The following is a 22,500-nucleotide window of genomic DNA, read 5'->3' as shown; positions in this document are numbered from 1 at the left end:
CATTTACCGAATTCCAATCACAAGACACTAGCCAACATCTAAATCTTTTTGAAGATTCTCTTTTGTGGGATCACACCATATTGCTTTGAAGCAAACTTTTTAAGAACACAGCCATGCCTGAACTCAGAAGCTAATAGAAGCTTATCTGTCAGGAACTAGGAAAAATTCAGTGGACTATATTCTTCAACTAAAAGCCTATGATATTGTGTCAATGTAAGAACTCCAATTCACCACAATGTAACAGAATATAGCCAGCTTCAAAGAAGTCACGTTGATAATTACAAATTTCAGTTTCAAGAGAACATAAATGTAAAAATAAATAGTTTCCATTCATTGCTGTCTGTGTTGAATATTTAAAATACAACTAGGAATTTTAAATGTAATATTAATTATTAATTTATTATTATTAAATACTTTGCAGATGCAAATAATTTGTTGTAAAAAAGGAATCTACCTGATGATATCATTTGACAAATTGATTTTATATCTAGAAGCTATGGAAAGGAAAAAAAAAATGAAAATGCAATTTTCGCATTATACATATTTTACAAAATAATTGCAGTTACATCAGATTATATATGTCTGAACAAATAATTACATTGAGATATTTGAAAAAATTAATATATTATCAAATGTTTGAATTTACGAAACTCTCTAAAATTTTTTGGCATGGCTGTGTGACAAGAAGTTTGTTACCCAACCACATGGCTCTGTGTTCAGTCCCACTGCATGACATCTTGGACAAGTGTGTTGTACCAAAGCCTTGTGAATGGATTTAGTTGAAGAAAGTAAAGGAAGCCCATCATATGTATGTATGTATGTCTTTGTGTCTGTTTGTCCTCCACCATCACTTGACAACTGGTGTTGGTGTGTTTATGTCCCTGTAACATAGCAGTTCAGCAAAAGAGACCAATAGAATAAATACCAGGTTTTAAAAAAACAAAAGTACTGAGGTTGGTTCATTAAAATAAAATTGCTTCAAGCTGGTGCCCCAGCATGGTCACAGTCTAATGACCAAAACAAGTAAAAGATAAAAGATACCCAAAATAAAACTGTTGCTTTGACATAATTTAATAGTAAAATGATTCTGAAACTTTTATTTTGCTTCTCTGTGTTAGCATTTTGCTAGTTGAGTGTTTTGCTAGCTTCAAAACAACAGAAAAGTGGTATGAGCACAAACCAGAGGCTGTGACAGAAAGTGAGAATTACAAGATCTTGTGGGATTTCCTCACAAAGACTGACCATACTATTGAAGCAAATAGATGAGATATGATCATAGAGGATAAAATAAACAAACAATGTAAGATAATAGATTTTACAATTTCCTATGATAGTAGAATCAATACCAAATAAATTGAATGAATTGAGAAATATCAGGATTAAGCCATAGAGTTGAGGAGATTGTGGAAAATCACGACAACAATTATTCTTGTAGTAATTGGTTCACTTGGCACAACACTCAAAATGCTACCTAAGAGACTGAAAGAGATTGGAACTGGAATTCTGTTGACCTATAGAAAAGTACCATTCTATATTCTGCAAGAATCCTAAGGAAGACTCTTAAGATTTGGGGCATCTTGTTGTCATCAAGCATCGAGTGAAGTTAAAATACCTGCTAAATAAACGAGCATGCTAGTGCATGCTAATTTAGTTAGCAGGTATGGTCATCATCATCATAACAGTTTTTATGTGAGTTTATACAGCATCATCAGGTGCACCGTTTTGTTCCTGAGGTGTGTGGAGCATTGCTGTATTGGAAAATGAAGAATTACATTTGGCTTTTTGTTTCCTGGGGTTATTTTAGTGTTTCATCTATTGTGCAGAGTATGTGTAATGTCAGTTATATAATATTGCTGGGCAGTATTTGCATTTCATATGTGCTGTGCAATCTGCTTTATGCATTTTAGTGTAAGCCAGGGAGTGATTGTGTTGAGCATGAATTTAACAGCTTTATGAAATTAAAAAAAAAAAGCACGAAGAGAAATTTATGCTTTGTCAGTTAAGATCAAAAGCGTTGACACTATAGACAAAAGTAGGTTCAATAAATTATTATCAACAGCATCATCGATATTTGCAAAAATCTCTGGCAACAATGCAATTCTATTAACCTATTAAAGCTACAACTACTAGCGTGAATACTGCTGACAGAATAGAATATTTAGCCTTTGCCTCTTGTGCTTACCATATATTACTCTTAAAGATCATAAGTATATTTTTTTCTAGAAATCCTTAATTGAAACTAATTAACCCAAAGTTTCTCACAGCAAGGAAAGGTGTGAGGAGTGAAAAGGGGTTTTGGGTAGACAAATTGCCATGTTAAAATCAGTTAAAATGGTTTTAAACTTTCTGAATTTTCCCAACACATCATAGCAAAAATGAATCATTATATGGAGGCAAACATTATTTTCGCTTCTCATTAATATAAGGAGGGTGAGAGATGAAAACAATTTATTAATATTTTTTGTGGGTGGGTATGGTATTTACCAGTTTGAAAACAATTAAATTAACCCCTCACCACCACTACCACAAAAATCCTAACAAAAATAAAAACAAACAACAAAACAAAACAAAAACAAATTATGAATATTTAGTATGCTAATCATGGACTCTATTCCATTTAAAATAGAAATAAATGCAATATTCTTTCTCTTATGGAACAATAGTATGTCAGTAACAGAATAATTTAATAACATAATGCAACAAACAACCCAGTTCAATATTATTGATTTTTATTCAGTCATACTAAACCACTTCTCGAGTCCATGATAATGAAAAACCAGCTAAAATGGTCTGGTCATCTTCTCCATTTAAAGGACACCTGTATCCCAAAACAGGTGCTGTATGGTGACCTGGAGCAAGAAAAATGTCTCCAGAGCAAGTGAACCAAGTGTTTCAGAGATAATCTTAGAAACACACTTTAAAAAAAAACTAATATTGATACTAACATCTGGAAAGATCTGGCATCAGATGGGGAGCTGTAAAGGAATCTGATTGCGACTGATGTTAAAGAATTTGAGAACACCTGGGTAGCATACACGGAGTTAAAAACATGCTGGCAACTATAAAGAGGATGTGAACACACTTCGTGAGAAGAGCACAAAAGAGTCGCTTTCATGTGACCAGTGTGGTCATGACTGCTTCACAAAGGCAGGTCTACTCAGCTACAAGTGTGGCCACAGGGATGCCATGGTCTACTGATGTGATATCCATCATGATCTTTCCTGCAGCTTGTGTAGCACAGTGTATGGGTCAGTAGTGGACTCACTGGGCACTGTAGATTCCTACATCCAGATGGTTAGGCTGTTGCTGGGAGGCTGACTTGTGGTCAATGTGAAATGACATAAGTGCCTTGTGGGCCTTGGTAACCATATGGAAACATTATCAGTGATGGGTGGTGGGGACCAAACATGAGAAGTTTCTTTGAGTGAAATGGGTCTTGGAAGTGGTCTTACTCAGTCATGAGTCAACTTCAGTCATGAGTCAACTTCAGTCATGAGTCAACTTCAGTCATGAGTCAACTTCCACCATATGCTAATAGGAATTACAAAGTTGTTTTACATCTGGATAAAGCGTTTATATATAGTTAGTAATCAGGAGTAGTATAGGTAAGGTATAGCCCAAGTTGATTGAAAGTATCATGGAAATCCACATAGGTATGTGATTGCAGATTTATTTTACAGCAAAATGCTCTTCCTGTCACTAACCCTTGTTTTTCAAATAAAGGATGCTTTATTTCAAGTAACTTCAATGATTTATTGACGGAATTTTCAACAACATAAATGTCACAACTCTAATAGAAATGAGTGACATGTAAACAAATACACACACATGCTCACATGTACACACACTGGCATGCATACATACACATGCACACACACATACACACACTTAGATAAGTTTCAACTAGAATTGGCCCATGCCATGACCAACATAAAAGCACCATTTAATGACATTTCATATTTTGGTCATTCATGGGGCAACATAACAGTTGTGTAAAAGGTTATTGTTTGCAGAGATATATTTGGATGCTGGAGATTTATCTGGAATCCGTTGGAGGCATTCATCCAGGAACCATTTGAATGTTATGAGATCTCTTGTCTTCTTTTATACGTCTTGGCATGATGTTAAAGAGCAGGGCCTGTTGAGGTGAAATAGTTCTGTCTTTGTATTGTGATGTGATGCAAGCATGATTTTTGTAGAGGAGAATAACAAGCTTTATGTGTTTCTTAACATCATTTGGGCAATACTGTTGGAATATTTTCCACATCTTACAAATGATATAACACACAGAGCAGCATTGGAGGGAATAAGGTTTCAGTTTCTCAAGATGATTCCAATTATCAAAACCTGTCATGTCATCTATTTTACTTGTGGCTGATCTCTGGGGATGCTTCAATTTTTATAATACTTTGTTTCATGTGGGGAGACTACAGTGAACAGCAGTATTCAAGATGAGAATGGGCAAAAGATGAGAAGAGAAGGGTAATAATGGTAGAAGTGTCTCTAGACGAAAAGGTTCTAAGGATTCAGGAGCACGCCCTGTGGGCCACGTCGACTTTGTTGTTTATGTGGGAATTCCAGCTTAAGTTATTATTGACAGTTACTCTGAGGTCCCTAGTGATGTTTGATGCCAAGAGGGAAGAGTGTACAGCAGCTTAAGTTCAGCTTCTTATCAAAGTGGATTAATTCAAACTGATTCTTATTTAGTTGCATCTTGTGTTTTTCCACCCATCAGTTTCTGTCTACAAAATCCACATATGACCTTTCTTGACCCACAGGCTATATAGTACAGGTCACTGGACACACGGTGCTGTGGAGTGAGACTAAACCTGAAACCACATGGCTATATATATATATATATATATACATACATACATTACAAAGACATAGATGCATGAGTATCCATGTATATCTGTATATGGCAATGTATACATGCATATGCATGTATATATGAGTTTTTATGACTCAATATGATTTTTTATATACTTTTTGTATGTTTTTATATGCCTTACATTTTTATATTTTTATTTTTTATTGTTATTTTATATTTGTATGTAAATTTTGCAAAATTCATGAATTGAATTTTGTAAATCTCTGAAGTGGCCTAGTGAATCGTGCATGTACCTCCATTACACCATTTTCATCTACTGATTACTCCAGCGTACTGGAGTTATATAGATAGAATGGGGCATGCCAACACTAAGCTGAAACAGCTGTAAGATTTTGTCCCTTCTCCAATTGCTAGATGTCCATTAAATTTGAAATCTTAATTGTTGATATGACATGGTATGTCATAAGTGTCTGTATATTGTCCTTTTTGTCATTTTGCTTATAAAATAAACAGATTAATCAATGGAATATAGTGTCTGCAAGTTGATGAGTACCTCATATTCCCCTCCATTTTCTTATTGCTATATAAATTTAGGGTAAAAAAAACCCCTTTTATCCACACCCACTTATTGCACTTGGTATAACACTAGTGTAACAATAATTGGGCACCCTCCCAGCAGTATATTGGATATATATTATCCCTTAGTGGGTTGAATCCTCAACCCCTAACTTTCTTGGGGTATATATATCATCATCGTTTAATGTCCACTTTCAATGCTAGCATGGGTTGGACGATTTGACTGAGGACTGGTGAACCAGATGGCTACACCAGGCTCCAATCTGATTTGGCAGAGTTTCTACAGCTGGATGCCCTTCCTAATGCCAACCACTCTGAGAATATATATATATATATATATATATATATATATATATATATATATATATATATATATGTGTGTGTGTGTGTGTGTTTGTGTGTGTGTGTGTGTGTGTGCGTGTGTATATAATAATACTTAGCAGAAGTAACAGAGTGACTCAATATCTGAGAGTTTCATGCATTGGCACCAATCAAAGAACAGTTTGAGAAGTGCCATTGCATGAAACTCTCAGACCTTGAGTCATTCTGTTGATGTGGATGTCTCTGATGAGAACCCAATAATTTTGTAGGTGTAGGAGTGGCTGTGTGGTAAGTAGCTTGCTTACCAACCACATGGTTTCGGGTTCAGTCCCACTGCATGGCATCTTTGGCAAGTGTCTTCTACTATAGCCTCGGGCCGACCAAAGCCTTGTGAGCGGATTTGGTAGACGGAAACTGAAAGAAGCCCATCGTATATATGTGTGTGTGTGTGTGTGTGTGTGTGTATGTTTGTGTGTCTGTGTTTGTTCCCCCAACATTGCTTGACAACTGATGCTGGTGTGTTTACCTCCCTGTAACTTAGCGGTTCGGCAAAAAAGACTGATAGAATACTAGGCTTACAAAGAATAAGTCCTGGGGTCGATTTGCTCGACTAAAGGGGGTGCTCCAGTATGGCCACAGTCAAATGACTGAAACAAGTAAAAGAGTATACTCATATGTTGAGTTCTATTTTTCCTGTTTGCACCAACACACCTATACATATATAAAACCACTCCCTTTCTCTCCACACATATTTCTTTTTATTTTCTCATTTTTCTTGCAGACGTTGCCAGTACCGCCTGACTGGCTCCTGTAGGATTTTCGAGCGAGATCGTTGCCAGTGCCCCTGGACTGGCTTGTGCGGGTGGCACATAAAAGACACCATTTCGAGCGTGGCCGTTTTCGTGCGGGTGACACGTAAAAGCACCCACTACACTCTCTGAGTGGTTGGCGTTAGGAAGGGCATCCAGCTGTAGAAACTCTGCCAAATCAGACTGGAGCCTGGTGTTGCCATCCGGTTTCACCAGTCCTCAGTCAAATCGTCCAACCCATGCTAGCATGGAAAGCGGACGTTAAACGATGATGATGATGATGATGACTTAAACTTACAAAGAGACACCTGAGACACACCCTGAAACCTACAGAAAACACACCCACACAGAATATAAACTGCTGTTTGCAATCACGTTCGTATAAAGCCTATTTGATAATAATAACCAGATGATAATAATAGCTGGCCTATAATATTAAGCAGCAGACATACCACCATCTAGACCAGGATTCTCAACCATTTTTTATGTATGGACCACTTTGGTTACTATTAAAACCTAATTTTATAGAAAGTTATATATTAATGTTTTCACACATTAACTTTTGTAGGTTGAACTATGTAAAATGTCAGAGAAAGAAACCTAGATGTTTTTTGGAATAAATACCAATGCATACATCTAAAGTAAAATTTTTTCAGGGGCCCTTGAAATTCTATTGTGAATCCCCAATTTACTATTTTGCTGTGTAGGTCCCAAAAAATCTTTTATGGACTCTGGTTGAGAACCACTGATCCTGACCTTTGATTCTAAGTAGGGAAATGTTCGTTGTTGTTAAATGAAAACTCTAGAGGGAATTTGATTTCCAAACCAAAGTCCTCACCATAAAGGTAGGCATCAAATCGGCCAATGATCTTATGAAATGGTTCTCAATTTCTAGGAGGCAGAGATCCAAACCTCTTAAAGCAATGGCAAAAACAGCTGAGAAGTGTTCCAATTGGATCTGGTCAAGAAGGAATAGAAGTGAATTTTCAAAAGGTATAATTTACACTACAGTCAACTGTCATCTTAGACTGAGCTGGTTACAGCACCAAAGCTATCTTGCCTCTGGGGCACCTCAACCATCCAGGAGGGTTGCAATGCAGACAATGGCATATTGGGTATCCAACAGTCATGACCTGGATGGGGTGTAGCACCCTTAGAATGTAAGGCATTCAAGTCTGAAACACACACACACACTGTATCATCATCATCATCATCATCATCATCGTTTAACGTCCGCTTTCCATGCTAGCATGGGTTGGACGATTTAACTGAGGACTGGTGAAACCGGATGGCAACACCAGGCTCCAATCTAATTTGGCAGAGTTTCTACAGCTGGATGCCCTTCCTAACGCCAACCACTCATATACAGGTCTGGGTACATGGAGTAAATAAAATCATAACATAAACAATTAAATATAAGAAATAATAATTTCTTAAAGTATGTGTTAATCCCCATGTACCCAGACTTTGTGGACACCTTGTGTATATATATATATATATATATATATGTATATATATATATATATATATATATATATATATATATATATATATATATATATATAAATTTTTAGAATGAGATAAAAATCCAAGGCTGTGAAAGATTTTAGAACATTTATAAATAGGTCTTACAGCTGTTTCTGGGATATTTTATATATCCCTTCATTGGAGACAGTGTGAGGAAATGGTTAAGCAATAGTTATTCTAGATAAGAAATGAAATAGAGAGTGAAGTGGAGGAATAAAAATAGACGTGTTCTAAAATCATTCACAGCCTTGGATTTTTATCTCATTCTAAAAATTTTTTTATATATACACATATTAATATATGACCTACGTTGGACTCCTCATTCGCATAATCACCGAACCTGGAGCTTAACCAAAAATAGTCTGTCCATAGCACTTACTCAGCCTTACCTGACACCTTAGGGTCTTATTGACACCATTACCTTTCTCTCTCTCTCTTTCTCTGTATATATATATATATATATATATATATATATATATATATATATAATTGTCATAAATGTAACTAGGGTATTAGAACACATACATTGCTAGAAATAAGAGCTAAAAAGCTCTAATGCTATGTTAAAGCACAAAATTAAATACATATATACTGACAGGGACTGTAATCACCCAAAAACACTGGTTGAGAATTCCTTTCAGGTGATTACACACTGTGGGTATATATGTATACAATTATGTGCTTTAACTACAACATCAGAGCTTTTTAGCTCTTATTTCAAGCAATGTAGGTGTTCTAACATCCTAGTTACATTTAGTGGCAATTATAGTTTTCATTTTTGGTAACACATTGCACACAGCTGTCTGTATTAATATTTTATTCCATGGCTCCATACTTTGAAAGGACTAAGCAGGAAATGCTATTGGACCATACATACCATGTACAGGAAACTTTTTTACTACTTCTAAACACCATTTTCCTCGAATAATGGAACTGCAACTACAATATCTTTATATATCTTATTTCTACTTTCATTCTCTCATTTCCCTCTATATTCCCTATCTCCTCCTTTTCCACAATATTTTCTCACACCGTCTCTGATGAAAGGATATCCATAATATCCCAGAAACAGCTGTAGACTATTTCATTATAAATGTCTGAAAAACTCCTCACAACCTTGGGCTTGTTATCCCATTCTGTCAAATATATATATATATATATATATAATCAAAATAAGCAAGAGGATATCAAATAGTGATGCAGTACAACCATTTCAAGTGGCTCCATTTCATCGAAGAATGCAATCATTACATCAATTTAAATACAGTGCTATCTTCAGCTGCCCAAATAAATAAATAGAATTTTAACCAGTAGGGTGCATTAATATAATTTTTCTCAAATATTTTGATTTTATTCACTGTACTTCGAGCTGTGTGGATAATATCGGATTGACTTGATGTTTCAACTTAAGTATTCAATCTAACTGAATCTCAATTATTGATATATATATATATATATATATATATATATATATATATATATATATATATATATATATATATATGTATGTGTGTGTGTAAATGTCAAATGATGGAAATAAGTGTTCAACACTCGGAAATGTGCTGTGCGTGAGAAGACCCGGCAAGCCAAGTAAGATCGTTGCCAGTGCCCCTGGACTGGCTCTTGTGCGGGTGGCACATGAGATGCACCATTTTGAGCGTGGCCGTTGCCAGTACCGCCTGACTGGCTCCCGTAGGATTTTCGAGTGAGATCGTTGCCAGTGCCCCTGGACTGGCTTGTGCGGGTGGCACATAAAAGACACCATTTCGAGCGTGGCCGTTTTCGTGCGGGTGACACGTAAAAGCACCCACTACACTCTCTGAGTGGTTGGCGTTAGGAAGGGCATCCAGCTGTAGAAACTCTGCCAAATTAGATTGGAGCCTGGTGTTGCCATCCAGTTTCACCAGTCCTCAGTCAAATCGTCCAACCCATGCTAGCATGGAAAGCGGACGTTAAACGATGATGATGATGATATATATATATATATATATAGTGTGTTTCAAAAAATTTGATATCATTTCGCAATCTAATAACTTTGCCAGTTCTTGTTCAAATGACTTCAAATTTTAACAGCATGTGTAGAAACAGGTCAACATTTTATGTTTAATGTTTGATACGTTTATCTTTTCAGGTATAGAAATGGTATTCACTGGAAGAGAAAAGGCGTTTTGTGTGTTGGAGTATGCTCAAACACAGTTGAAGAAGACTGTGCAGCATACATTTGTGAGAGAGTTCTCTAAAAAGTCACCAACGGCAATGCAGATTTGGACATGGGACAAAAAATTCAAAGAGGAAGGCTGTCTGTACAGGGTAAAAGGATCTGGATGACCATTAATTTTGTAAGAGACAGTTGAGTGGGTTTGCCAAAAACTTTTGCAAAGCCCCAAGAAGTCCATAAGAAGAACAAGTCTGGAAACCCAGATTCCTTCAATGACAGTTTAGCACGTCCTGAGGAAATGCTTGCTAATGAAATCCTACAAGCGGCAGCTTGTTCAGGCCATGACGGCAGTTGGCAAGTGAAAGTGCAAATATGGGGCTATGTGAAGGGCCTGGACTATGTCCCCCCCTCTTCCTGCCAACCTAGAGGAACTTGAGCAGAGAATCATTGTCGCACTGGAGACTGTAACCCAAGACATGCTGCAGCTTGTTTGGGAGGAGCTGGACTACTGACTTGACATGTGCCGTGTCTCAGGTGGTGCGTATATTGAACATTTGTGAAATCGTTCATGGAATCCACATACCTCTGAATTTCTCTTTTAAATTTGGAAGAATAAATCTTATGTTACTCAATACTAAGCCTGTTTAGTTTCATTTGCTTTGACTTTGTAGTTTCTGTGATATTTACATCTCAAATGATATCAAATTTTTTGAAACACCCTGTATATATATATATATATATATATATATATATATATATATACATATATATTAAAATAACAACTGGAATATGTGATACTATTTTTATTTTGTGTTACATTTGTTTCATCACAATATAGGAAATACATTTAATGAATATAAATATTAATATAAATGTAATAAATTTATAAAAGATATAAACATCCATGTATAAACACACAGAACATCTATCTGTAAGTCTTAAGATAGAAATCCAAAATAATACTATATATATATATATATATATATATATATATATATATAAATTAAGAAGTGGAGTCAAAATGCAGGTGTTATTCAAATCTTTGTACTTCTGACATATGTTTCGAAGAAAACATTGATATTATTCCGGAGGGAATAAAATGATGTAAAACAATGCAAGCATCTCGTCAGAGAAAAAATGAGGAACAAACACATCAATAAGCTGGTTTAACTGACGAGATGAATGCGTTGTTTTACATAATTTTATCCCTCCGGAATAATATTAATGTGCTCTTCGAAACATGTGTCGGAACTATAAAGATTTGAATAACACCTGCATTTGACTCCATTTCTTCATTTATCCATGTTATACAAAAACATTTCACTTAACCCTGGAATTTCTACCTTTATAAGTAGGCTGTAATGTCCTTGGCAAAAATGTGAATTTTTGCTACCCTGTTAACTATTTAATTATTTTTCCGTGTTATTTGTACACATTAAAAAAAATACACACACACACACACACGTATATATATGTGTATACATATATGTATGTATATATACTGAAATTATTAAGGTGGGTATTCACAATTTTGAACCGATAGGCAACTAGTGTAGTCATCACTAACGTGATGGAGTGTACTAGTAAGCACCAGTATTGCTAGAAATAACAGTTAAAACAACTCTTAGCCACGTGGGAGCACTTTTCTAAGACTGACAAGCAGGATGGAGTCAAGTGCTCTCATGTAGCTAAGAGTTGTTTTAACTGTTATTTCTAGCAATGATGGTGCTTACTAGCACTGTCTGTCACTTTAGTGATGACTGTGTGTATATATATATATATATATATATATATATATATATATATATAAGTGAAAAAGGATTAGCTGATCAAGGCATTAATCTCAGGAAGCACTTATGCAATGGCCTGGCTGAAATTGTAAAGAGGAGAATTTCTCTTGTGGAAACTATTGTTTTAAACAACCAGGAAATATGCAAGTTTACTTGCATCTCAAGAGTATTGATAATAAGTGAAAAATGGAGCATATAACATTAAAATTTATTTGATGGTTTACAATCGTTTCAACAAACTGCAAGATTGTAAACCATGAAATGTAATGCCATAAACCAATACTTTTCATTTATTATTATATATAGACATTAGATGATGATGATGATGATAATACTGAGAGCTTAGATTTTAATAATTTTCCATTCTTTTCTAATAAACCTATAGTAAGACAGTCAACTTTTGATATAACAAGCATATCTCTCTACTACATTATGTACTTACGTAAGTGAATTTATGAAAATCTCTCTCTTTCATTTATTTTTTTTGACATGTTTTGGTCATTAGACTGTGGCCGTGCAGAAGTACTACTTGAAGACTCTTAGTTGAGTGGATTGACCCCCAGTATTTATTTTTTCAAACCCTGGTACTTATTCAATAGGTCACTTTTACTGACCAGTTAAGTCAGGGGGGAGGATACAAACACACAAACACCAGTTGTCAAGCAGTGGTGATGGACAAACACACACACATGGTGGGCTTCGTTGAGTTTCCGTCTACCAAATCCACTTACAAGGCTTTGGTCAGCCTGAAGACACTTGCACAAGGTGCCACGCAGTGGGACTGAACCTGAAACCATACTATATATATATATATATATATATATATATATATATATATATATATATATATATATATATATATATCAGCCATGGTTGATGCCAGTGTCCCCTGACTGGCTCCCGTGCCGGTAGTATATAAAAAGCACTATCTGAACGTGGCTGATGCCAGGTCTGCCTGACTGGCTCCTGTGCCGATGGCATGCAAAAAGCACCCCCTACACTCTCGGAGTTGTTGGCGTTGGGAAGGGCATCCAGTTGTAGAAACATTACCAGATCAGATTGGAGCCTGGTGCAGCTGCTGGCTTTCCAAACCTCAGTCAAACTGTCTAACCCATGCCAGCATGGAAAACGGACGTTAAACGATGATGATGATGATATATTGCATATAGGTTTGTTATAGACATATATAGAGTTATCTTTGTTATAGACGTATAACAAATCATTGTTATAAGACATATAGAGTATATTAAAAATGTGGACAAACTCCTAACACAGAGGCTGTCAAAATAACTGAAATTCTACTCTTTTACTTGTTTCAGTCATTTGACTGTGGTCATGCTGGAGCACCACCTTTAGTCGAGAGAATCGACCCCAGGATTTATTCTTTGTAAGCCTAGTACTTATTCTATCGGTCTCTTTTGCCGAACCGCTAAGTTACGGGGACGTAAACACACCAGCATCGGTTGTCAAGCGATGTTGGGGGGACAAACACAGACACACAAACATACACACAAATACATACATACATACATACATATATATATATATATATATATATATATATACACGACGGGCTTCTTTCAGTTTCCGTCTACCAAATCCACTCACAAGGCTTTGGTCGGCCCAAGGTGCCACGTAGTGGGACTGAACCCGGAACCGTGTGGTTCGTAAGCAAGCTACTTACCACACAGCCACTCCTACGCCTATAAAACCATATAATTACATACTTGCACTGGTAATTTTTCTGAGGATTCAGGCGGCAAGCTGCCAGAAACGTTAGCATGCCAGACAAAATGCTTAGCACTGTTTCGTCCATCTTTATGTTCTGAGTTCAAATTCCGCCGAGGTTGACTTTGCCTTTCATCCTCTCGGGGGTTGATGAAATAAGTACCAGTTGAGCATGGGAGTCGAGGTAATTGACTGTCCCCCTCCCATCAAATTTTCTGGCCCTGTGTCAGTAATAGAAAGGGTAATTTTCCTAAGGATTGCTGATACGGGCCAACGGGGAGAGCTTTATGTGGTCGCTCGACGTGCTAGAAATAGCAGCAAAATTTCGCTCAAATAACAGCCTACCGTCTAGGTAGACAACATAAATGAAAAAGAAGACAGAGTGAGGACCACGTCTGGGACGTCTTTGATGATAAAAGTTGCTGGATCGAGATCAACCTGGGACTAAACAACAGTTGATCGTACATTTGTTTTGAGTGCAGGAACATAACATGTAGTAGCGTTGCGAAAGATGATGATGATGATGTTGATGATCATAAGACATAGCTAAAGAAAAGGTGTAAATATGTATAAATACACCCACTCAAAAATTCATTAATATACTCGACTCATATATATGTATATTAATACACAGGCGCACGCGCACACACGCACACGCGCACACACGCACTTATATGTGGAGAGAAAGAGAGCGTGTACGTATCTAGGCAGGCATACATACAGTAGTAGTGGTAGAGGTGGTGGTGATGGCGGAGGTGATGCGGAGGGAGCAGTACTAATGATGGGGTTGGTAGAGAATAGTAGACTTACGCTTCGTGTACACCTGGAATGCGGATATCGCGAAACAGATGCAAATATATTTATTGGTTCTTGTTAATTTGTGAAGCCAAAGCGGGTGACCAACACACATGTCATTCGATAGTTAAAAATAGCAACCAAATAGCAATCCTCATCATGTTACACCCTAATATCTCAGAAAAGGAAAGAAAATATTAGATAATGTGTCTGAAAAAGATGGGATGATCGCAATTTAGAGATCTATAATTATAGGTCTCTTCAATCACGATTGACCTGGGGTTAAATACCAACAATAACTCGACCTCCATCGTCCCAATAACAGCCTGACCATGAAATAAATAACCTAATATCTCTTAGATCGGTGGATGCAAAAGGTACGAAATAGATACTTATATAAAACATATAGGAATATGTTTGTTGTTTATGTGTGAGAATGCGTGAGAACGTGTTCCAAAAGAATTAACATGAAAAAAACAAAACAAAACAAAATGAGAATGAATCAAACCGCATAAATACAGTCCGTATAAACACATCTATCTATCTACAATACGTAAACACACATTCCAATGTGGTGTGGTTGGCTCCAATGACGCCTTAAGGAACCTAAAAGTCTATGCCAATACACGTACATGCGGACAAATGAATAGATATTTGTAAATATACATACATACGACAGAAAGAGTAAATAGAAGTCCAACGATTCGAGTACAGCCCTGAAGGTTTAGCGACTGACAAACACTGTTGCGGTCAATGTAAAGTTATGATACGGATCTAACGAAAGTCCCACAGATCTCCAGTTAAATGCTTACATTACCTGTTATGGTAGTTAGTAATGTTGTTTTCATATACACATCTGACGCATTACTATTATGCTTGTATGAAGTTACGCATATAATATAATAACATAATAAAATATAATACAATATAATATAATACACATATATAATATTCAATATTATATATGCGTTACTGCATACAAGCATTATAAATGTGCGCGTGTGTGTATATAATGCACGAATACAGCTACACGCACACACATCTACAATGCTCGTATGCAGTAACGCATATATATATATATATATATATATATATATATATATATATATATATATATATATATGTATATTGGCTCTTGTTATATATATATATATATATTATATGAGAATAAATGAGCTGATGAGTGTGTGAGTGAACGAGTAAATCAATGACTGACTGAGCGGACTTTGTGATGGAAATCAAGTCGAATTCTTGTTTTCTAGCGCATGATAACTATAAACATCGCACACACTATTTTAACGTTAAATCTATACAAGCAACAGTGTAGTGTATCTGTTGCTAAAGATTAAGTTACATATATAAACATACTTCTTACATATTATCGAGAAACTTTTAAAATCAAAGTGGAAAAGTTCACGTATCAGGAAGAGAAAATATATCTGAACTCTTACCTGCGTAGTCATATGAAATTGACTTCACTTTCTGGCTATTAAATATAAAGATCCGTGTTTCCTCTTCTCTCTCTCCTCTTCCCTCTCTCCCTATCACTCCTACTCTTTCACATGTATTGTTATTTTAATTTATTTTTTTCGCACTTCGGCTTCTATTAAAACGTCTTTCGTTGGCAATTCTCAACCAGGAATAAATTCATCCACCACGCCGGTGGTAGCGGTGGGGGATACATAGCAGGGGGTTAAAAATATCATAACCATGTTTAGTATATTCAAAGTTTCGCTTTGATATATCACCTGCAAAATTAATAAAAGACAAAAGAAAAAAAAATACGCATCATTTTGCCGTGTGATGTTTTTATATATAACTGTGGAATACATCAAGCCGAGAGTATAAGTGAAAGGAAAAGTTGAGATTCGCTGTAAATGATGCTGGATACGTTTACAACATACAGAATGAAGTGCAGTCTATAAGCCCAGATGTGTCTGAGTCCGGACGAGGTTTTTATGAATTTATTTTTGTGGCTGTGTGGTAAATAGTTTGCTTACCAACCACGTGGTTCCGGGTTCAGTTCCACTGCGTGGCACCTTGGGCAAGTGTCTTCTACTATAGCCTCGGGCCGACCAAAGCCTTGTGAGTGGATTTGGTAGACGGAAACTGAAAGAAGCCCGTCGTATATATGTATATATGTATATATATGTGTGTCTGTGTTTGTCCCCCCCCCCCAACATCGCCTGACAACCGATGCTGGTGTGTTTACGTCCCCGTAACGTAGCGGTTCGGCAAAAGAGACCGTTAGAATAAGTACTAGGCTTACAAAGAATAAGTCCTGGGATCGATTTGCTCGACTAAAGGCGGTGCTCCAGCATGGCCGCAGTCAAATGACTGAAACAAGTAAAAGAGTAAAAGAATATATTTTTTGTAATATATTCTTAAGAAATTTAGTGCCTATAGAAATTTAGATTGGCGACCACTAGCGTAGCTGGGGGGAGGGGAGAGCCACCCCCAGGTGGCACTTTTAAAGGGACGGCACTTTTGGGTCAGCTTCAGGCAATATGTGTTTTTTTTTGTGGGGTCCGGGGGCGGCAAATGGAAGGGCCGCCTCGGGCGGCATACACTCTAGCTACACTAGTGCTGGCAACTACATCGAGGAAGAAATAATTAATAACACTTAAAATTGTTACATTTACTTTAAATTGAAATTTAATTAATGAAATGTGAAAAATTTCGTTGCACAACTGCAACCTGGTCACTGACGTAGTTCCACTACAGAGTCGACAAAGTTGTAGTGGATCTGTGTTCATGAGCAGGACGCAGAGGTGTGACGAAAATCCAGATATCTTTTATACTTGACTTGTTTCAGTCATTGGACTGCAGCTATGTCAGGAGACTGCATTGATAGGTTTAGTCGAACAAATCGACCCTCAGTACCGATCTTCTTTTTTGTCTGGTACTTATTTTATCGGCCTGTTTTGCCAAACTGCCAAGTTACGAGGACATAGACAAACCAACACCGGTTGACAAGTGGTGGTAGAGACATCTCTCCCTCTCTCACATGCACACATACAAACACACACAAAAAGGAATGCGCGCGCACACACACATACACACACACACACACACACACACACTCACACGACAGGCTCCCACACATTTTCCGGTGACCAGATTCACTCATAAGACAATGGTCGGCACGTGGCTAAAATAGAAAAAATCTGGCCCAAGGTGCCGTGCAATGGGATTGAACCCAAGACAAGGTAGCTACGAAATGAACTTATCAACCTTATCCAGCTTCCCTTATTCTTCAAAGGGGCCATATGGTTCCTGGCTGAAAACCACTGATCTAAACCATCCTTACTTCACTTGGCAGACCTTGAAGAGTGGGAGGGCATGTCATTTATGAGGCCGCGAATAGTGACGAAAGCAATTTAACAAACAACCGGTTGATTGGCTAGTATTTAACCGATTGGTTAGATATTTAACCGATTGACTCACAATAAAGAAGTAATAATGTACCAGTGCGTTTATTTATTATTATTGGTGTAGTAATGACCCGCCCAAGACACAACAAGACTATCCTAAGTTTTCTCATGTATCACTATTTCCCAAACAGTCTAAATTGCAGAGTTCTACCAGCCTGGCCAGAGACTGTTAAAACTGAAGCAATTAGATTGCAGAAGAGACAAATTAACAACACACAAAGCTGCCAAATTCACTTTAAATTTGAATCAATTTCATGGGCTGTAGTTTCAGTAACTTGGGCAAATGTTTTCTACAATGGACCCGGGTAAACCAAAACCGATTGTGAGTGAATTTGATTGATGAAAAGAGTGTAGAAGCCCACTGTATATATGTGTATGCGTGTGTATTTTTCATGTAACGCAAGGAAGCTGTGCACGTTTACCGGGATTTTCGACTCGAGTCAAATATAACAAACCATTCCAAATCGTTGTTAGAGTATCTGCATCAGTGGAGTCTGGACCGGCTTGTTTGTATCGGCACCGAGTCGTCTAAGTTATAATAAGGAAGTCAAACCACAAAAAATGATATCTTGAAATCATTTAATATGTACCTTTCGGGTCTGTGTAATATATAATAGGAAATACATCCATGACGTAAGACCATGCACACACATATATTCGCAAGATGTCTCTAAAATATAATGCCTACAATACGTATGGCTTGAGAGTTCTATCTCGTTGTAGGTACAACGCACACCTGATGGACCGCTGATAAAGACCAAGGTTTAGACTCAACTTTGACATGGAGTATGTGAGTTTCTAAATGAGCTGTATATGGATGAATTGCCGATTTCAGCATTTTTAGTTTTACCTTCTTAGAATTGAATTATTTGACCTACAACTGAAAATTCCTGAGACATATCAGCGCCAAACAGGACAAATTTGCTAACCAGACAGAGCACCAGGATAGAACTGTCTCACCAGGACAGTCACAGTCAGCCAAGATGTGTGGTAAACCTATTTTAGACGAACGAGTAGTGTAGTAGTCATGATTTTTACGAGTTCTCTCGAGGTGGTTAAGTCGATGCAGTTAATATTAATTTGAGCTGTTGTAGGTTTAATACATGTGGTGATGGTGAAGATCTTGAGCTGAATTCAAGATGGCTGTATTCATATGCAAGGAGGATAAGTAAAAGGCTTTTTTCGGAGGTGGGGTCAAGAAATAGTCGGGATAAGTGGAAGAGATTAGAATGTTTCAAATACATTTGAACGGAGATGGTATGCAGCCCACTAGCAAAGAGAATGAGAAAATGTGACTCTTACAGAGGAAGAAGAAACAACACTGCATTGTAATTGCTGTAATGTACTGGTGAGTAAATTTTATGTAAATCCTATAGTAGATGTGGTCAATAATATTTAGATGTGTAGAGGTAGTGCCGCTTTAGATAAGCAGTCCTGGTAAGGACCATGTATATATTTTGTAAAAGACCAGCAACTGTTATAGGGCTGAAGTATTTTATGACCTGGAAAAAGAAGCCTAATCTTTGGTAATGATGGCCGCTGTTATCCGAGTTTGCGAGACGTAGTAGTTTTCTCAGCAGAACGAAAGGGTTTTAGCTTGTGTTGTTCTTGGCTATGAAGTGTAGAACTCCACGAGTGTTTGTTTGCCTCTTTCATTAACATTTATTTAATGAACTACACTGTCTTTATTTCAAATAATTTTGAAAATAACGAAGAATTAGTAAAATAACTGTCATTATTAAGCTGGTATTTGTAACATGAATTAGGATAAAATTTTAAAGGGAAATTTCAGTTTCTATCATTTTGAATCGGAAGTTTGTATTGTAGAATCAAGGGTGATCTCAGATGGTTTGGTATTAAAAAGTTAAAATGACTGTGTTTTGATATTGTTGAAGGAAACTAGATTATCATGTCCTTACTGGAGAATGCTTCTGAGCTCTCTCTTTATGGAAGTATAATATAAGTTGTGTGTGGCCTCAAAGATGTGGATGACGACTGTGATGATAGCCAGTACTGTCCGTGTAAGAATTGTAGAAATAAAGAACTGAAAGAAAGGTGGCGATATCTTGGGAGTATGCTAGAGTTGGATAAGAGAGAGTGAGTGAGAGAGAGAGAGAGAGAGAGAGAGAGAGAGAGAGAGAGAGAGAGAGAGATCTTGGTACTACTTAAATACAGAGATTCCGACGCTTCTAAAAAAGGTAATCTAGTTTTTCCAAAACTATTGTGACTGCACATAAGCGGCCCTTGTGTAAGTCGAAACTAAAAACTGACCCCAACTGGCGGAGGTAAAGAATACGTACACCACCCGTTTTCTGCGTAATCCTAACCCTAACCCTAAAACTAACCTTAAATTCTAACCCTAACCCTTGGTAAAACTAGATTACCCACCCTTCATATCGTTACGTAGATGCATTGGGACCTCTGTATTTAAGTAGTGCGGAAATCTCTTCATGTACGACGTAATGGAACAGTCTGAGAGGAAATTTCTGAGGAAAGAGATGAGACACAAATGGAATCCATGAGTGAGTCCTATTTGCCAGCTTCCCAGTCATCACACACACACACACACACACACACACACACACACACACACACACACACACACACATGCGTGCATGTGCGTATTGATGTTAGCACCAGCATTTTTTTTTTTTCGAAGTGAGATATTGCCATTTCCAAGTGAGCTTAATAATTTCAACAGGCCACTTTGCTACTATTTGTGAGAATAGAGATTTCAGTTCTAGATTCATGCAAAAAGATATATTAAATAGAAAATAAAACACTAAAATATCATAACATCATTTGTAATATCAACATTGCCAACTTACGTTTTCAAAAGCCAAGCAACATAAAAAAAATCGCATGAAATGGTTGTTTTTGTTGCTTTTTTTTGGTGTGTGACTTTTAAAGCACTTGAATGAGTGACAACTATCTCTGCATGAATGTCTGAGAGGAAAGATCCGCTTTGAGTGCATTATTTTATTCACGAAACTATGCGTGGGTGAATACTCTGGTAGACATTTCAAATAACAATTATGAATTGTCGCGAGAGGAAACTTCGACACCATTGTGAACAAGGGCGTTAATGAATAAGAAAATATATTCCTGGCCTTAAAATATTCAATATTTGAAAAAATTATTTTTAGTAGTAACAAAGCACAATAGCAAAAAAGAAAGAAAAACGAACAAACAAAATACTTTGAAAAATAGTTTAAGTTGGTCAAAGTTTTATTTTTGTGAAATGTGCTCACTTTGAAATCACTATTCTCACATTGAAGTGACATTTGCTCACGTAACATTTCAAACACAACACATATTAGTCCGCAGCATTGAAAAGTATATCTTTGGTAGAAAAAGCTCTACGAGTAATGACACAAATGGAAAGTAACAACATCAGAACCCATGGCTTTGTTGAGTAAGAGTGACCGAAGAAGATTTCGCACATGGGTTAACTCAGAACAATAAAGGGATCTTTTCCCTTTGAACGGCAGATCGAGAAATTAATTTTTTGTAACTAAACACTTTCAAACTTCGGACACTGGTAGAATGTGTCATATAAAACATCTTTTACTCTTAGTGTTGTTGAGAAAAGTTTCTATTTTCAAAGTTATTTCGTGTTAAAGTTGTCGTATTTCGGTAATTTCAATCAATCAATGACGTGTATTCAGCTGAATAAAATTACTGCCGTTGTTTGTCAACAACAACTATCGGTGGTGTATATTTCGTTTGTCACTGTTATCTATGACATATTTCATCTCAGTTACGTTTGTATGAATAAACGAGTGTATCTGAAGCATGTTTACTTCATGGCACCACCATAATCGTTCGTGCATTTCTACTGCATTTTAGTTTTTTTTTCCTGTTTTTCAGTTACTATTTTCGGAAAGACATTTTGTTTCCCACTCCCCCTCCAATTTCTTCAGTTTTTCACTTTTTCCGTAACTCTAACCCTAAACCCTCACCCTCACCCTAACCTTAGAACCCTAACCTTAACCCTAAAACGCTAACCCTAACCCTAAAACCCTGAACCCCTGAAGCTAAAACCAGTACAAGCACACGAACGATGTCATAAATAACAGTGACAAACGAAATATACACCGCCGATAGTTGTTGTTGACAAACAACGGCAGTAATTTTATTCAGCTGAATACACGTCATTGATTGGTTGAAATTACCGAAATACGACAACTTTAACACGAAATAACTTTGAAAATAGAAACTTTTTTCAACAACGCTAAGAGTAAAAGATGTTCTATATAACACATTCTACCAGTGTCCGAAGTTTGAAAGTGTTTAGTTACAAAAAATTAATTTCTCGATCTGCCGTTCAAAGGAAAAAGATCCCAATAAAGAACTGGCTAAAGCCAAGGATAAAACATGTTTTCCTATGAAACCACTTTATATCATATATCGTGATATTACCTGTGAAAAACTGATGATTGCCATCGTGGCTCAAATATAAGTTTAGTCAAATAAATATATCTTCGTATACCTGTTATGTGTAAGTGCGTCTGTATGTATAGACATTAAA

At 36.7% G+C, this 22,500-nt stretch overlaps 1 protein-coding gene across 5 annotated transcripts in view; it reads right to left on the bottom strand.

The window, feature by feature from the left end:
• The window catches only part of LOC106883437 (uncharacterized), a 152,392-nt gene that overhangs the window by 49,840 nt on the left and 80,052 nt on the right, over window positions 1-22,500 (bottom strand). For 2 of the 5 annotated variants that reach the window (XM_052966911.2, XM_089350382.1), the window contains exon 1: window positions 15,987-16,590. The exons of the other annotated variants lie outside the window; for them this stretch is intronic. The gene's annotated coding sequence lies outside the window, so the exon portion shown is untranslated. Of the gene's footprint in view, window positions 1-15,986; window positions 16,591-22,500 lie in introns of those variants that run through there. 5 annotated transcript variants of the gene reach the window in all.

This window comes from Octopus bimaculoides, chromosome 4 (genome assembly GCF_046866305.1).
Source record: "Octopus bimaculoides isolate indiv1 chromosome 4, ASM4686630v1, whole genome shotgun sequence".
Taxonomy (NCBI): domain Eukaryota; kingdom Metazoa; phylum Mollusca; class Cephalopoda; order Octopoda; family Octopodidae; genus Octopus; species Octopus bimaculoides.
This window is presented reverse-complemented; position numbering and strand designations above follow the sequence as displayed.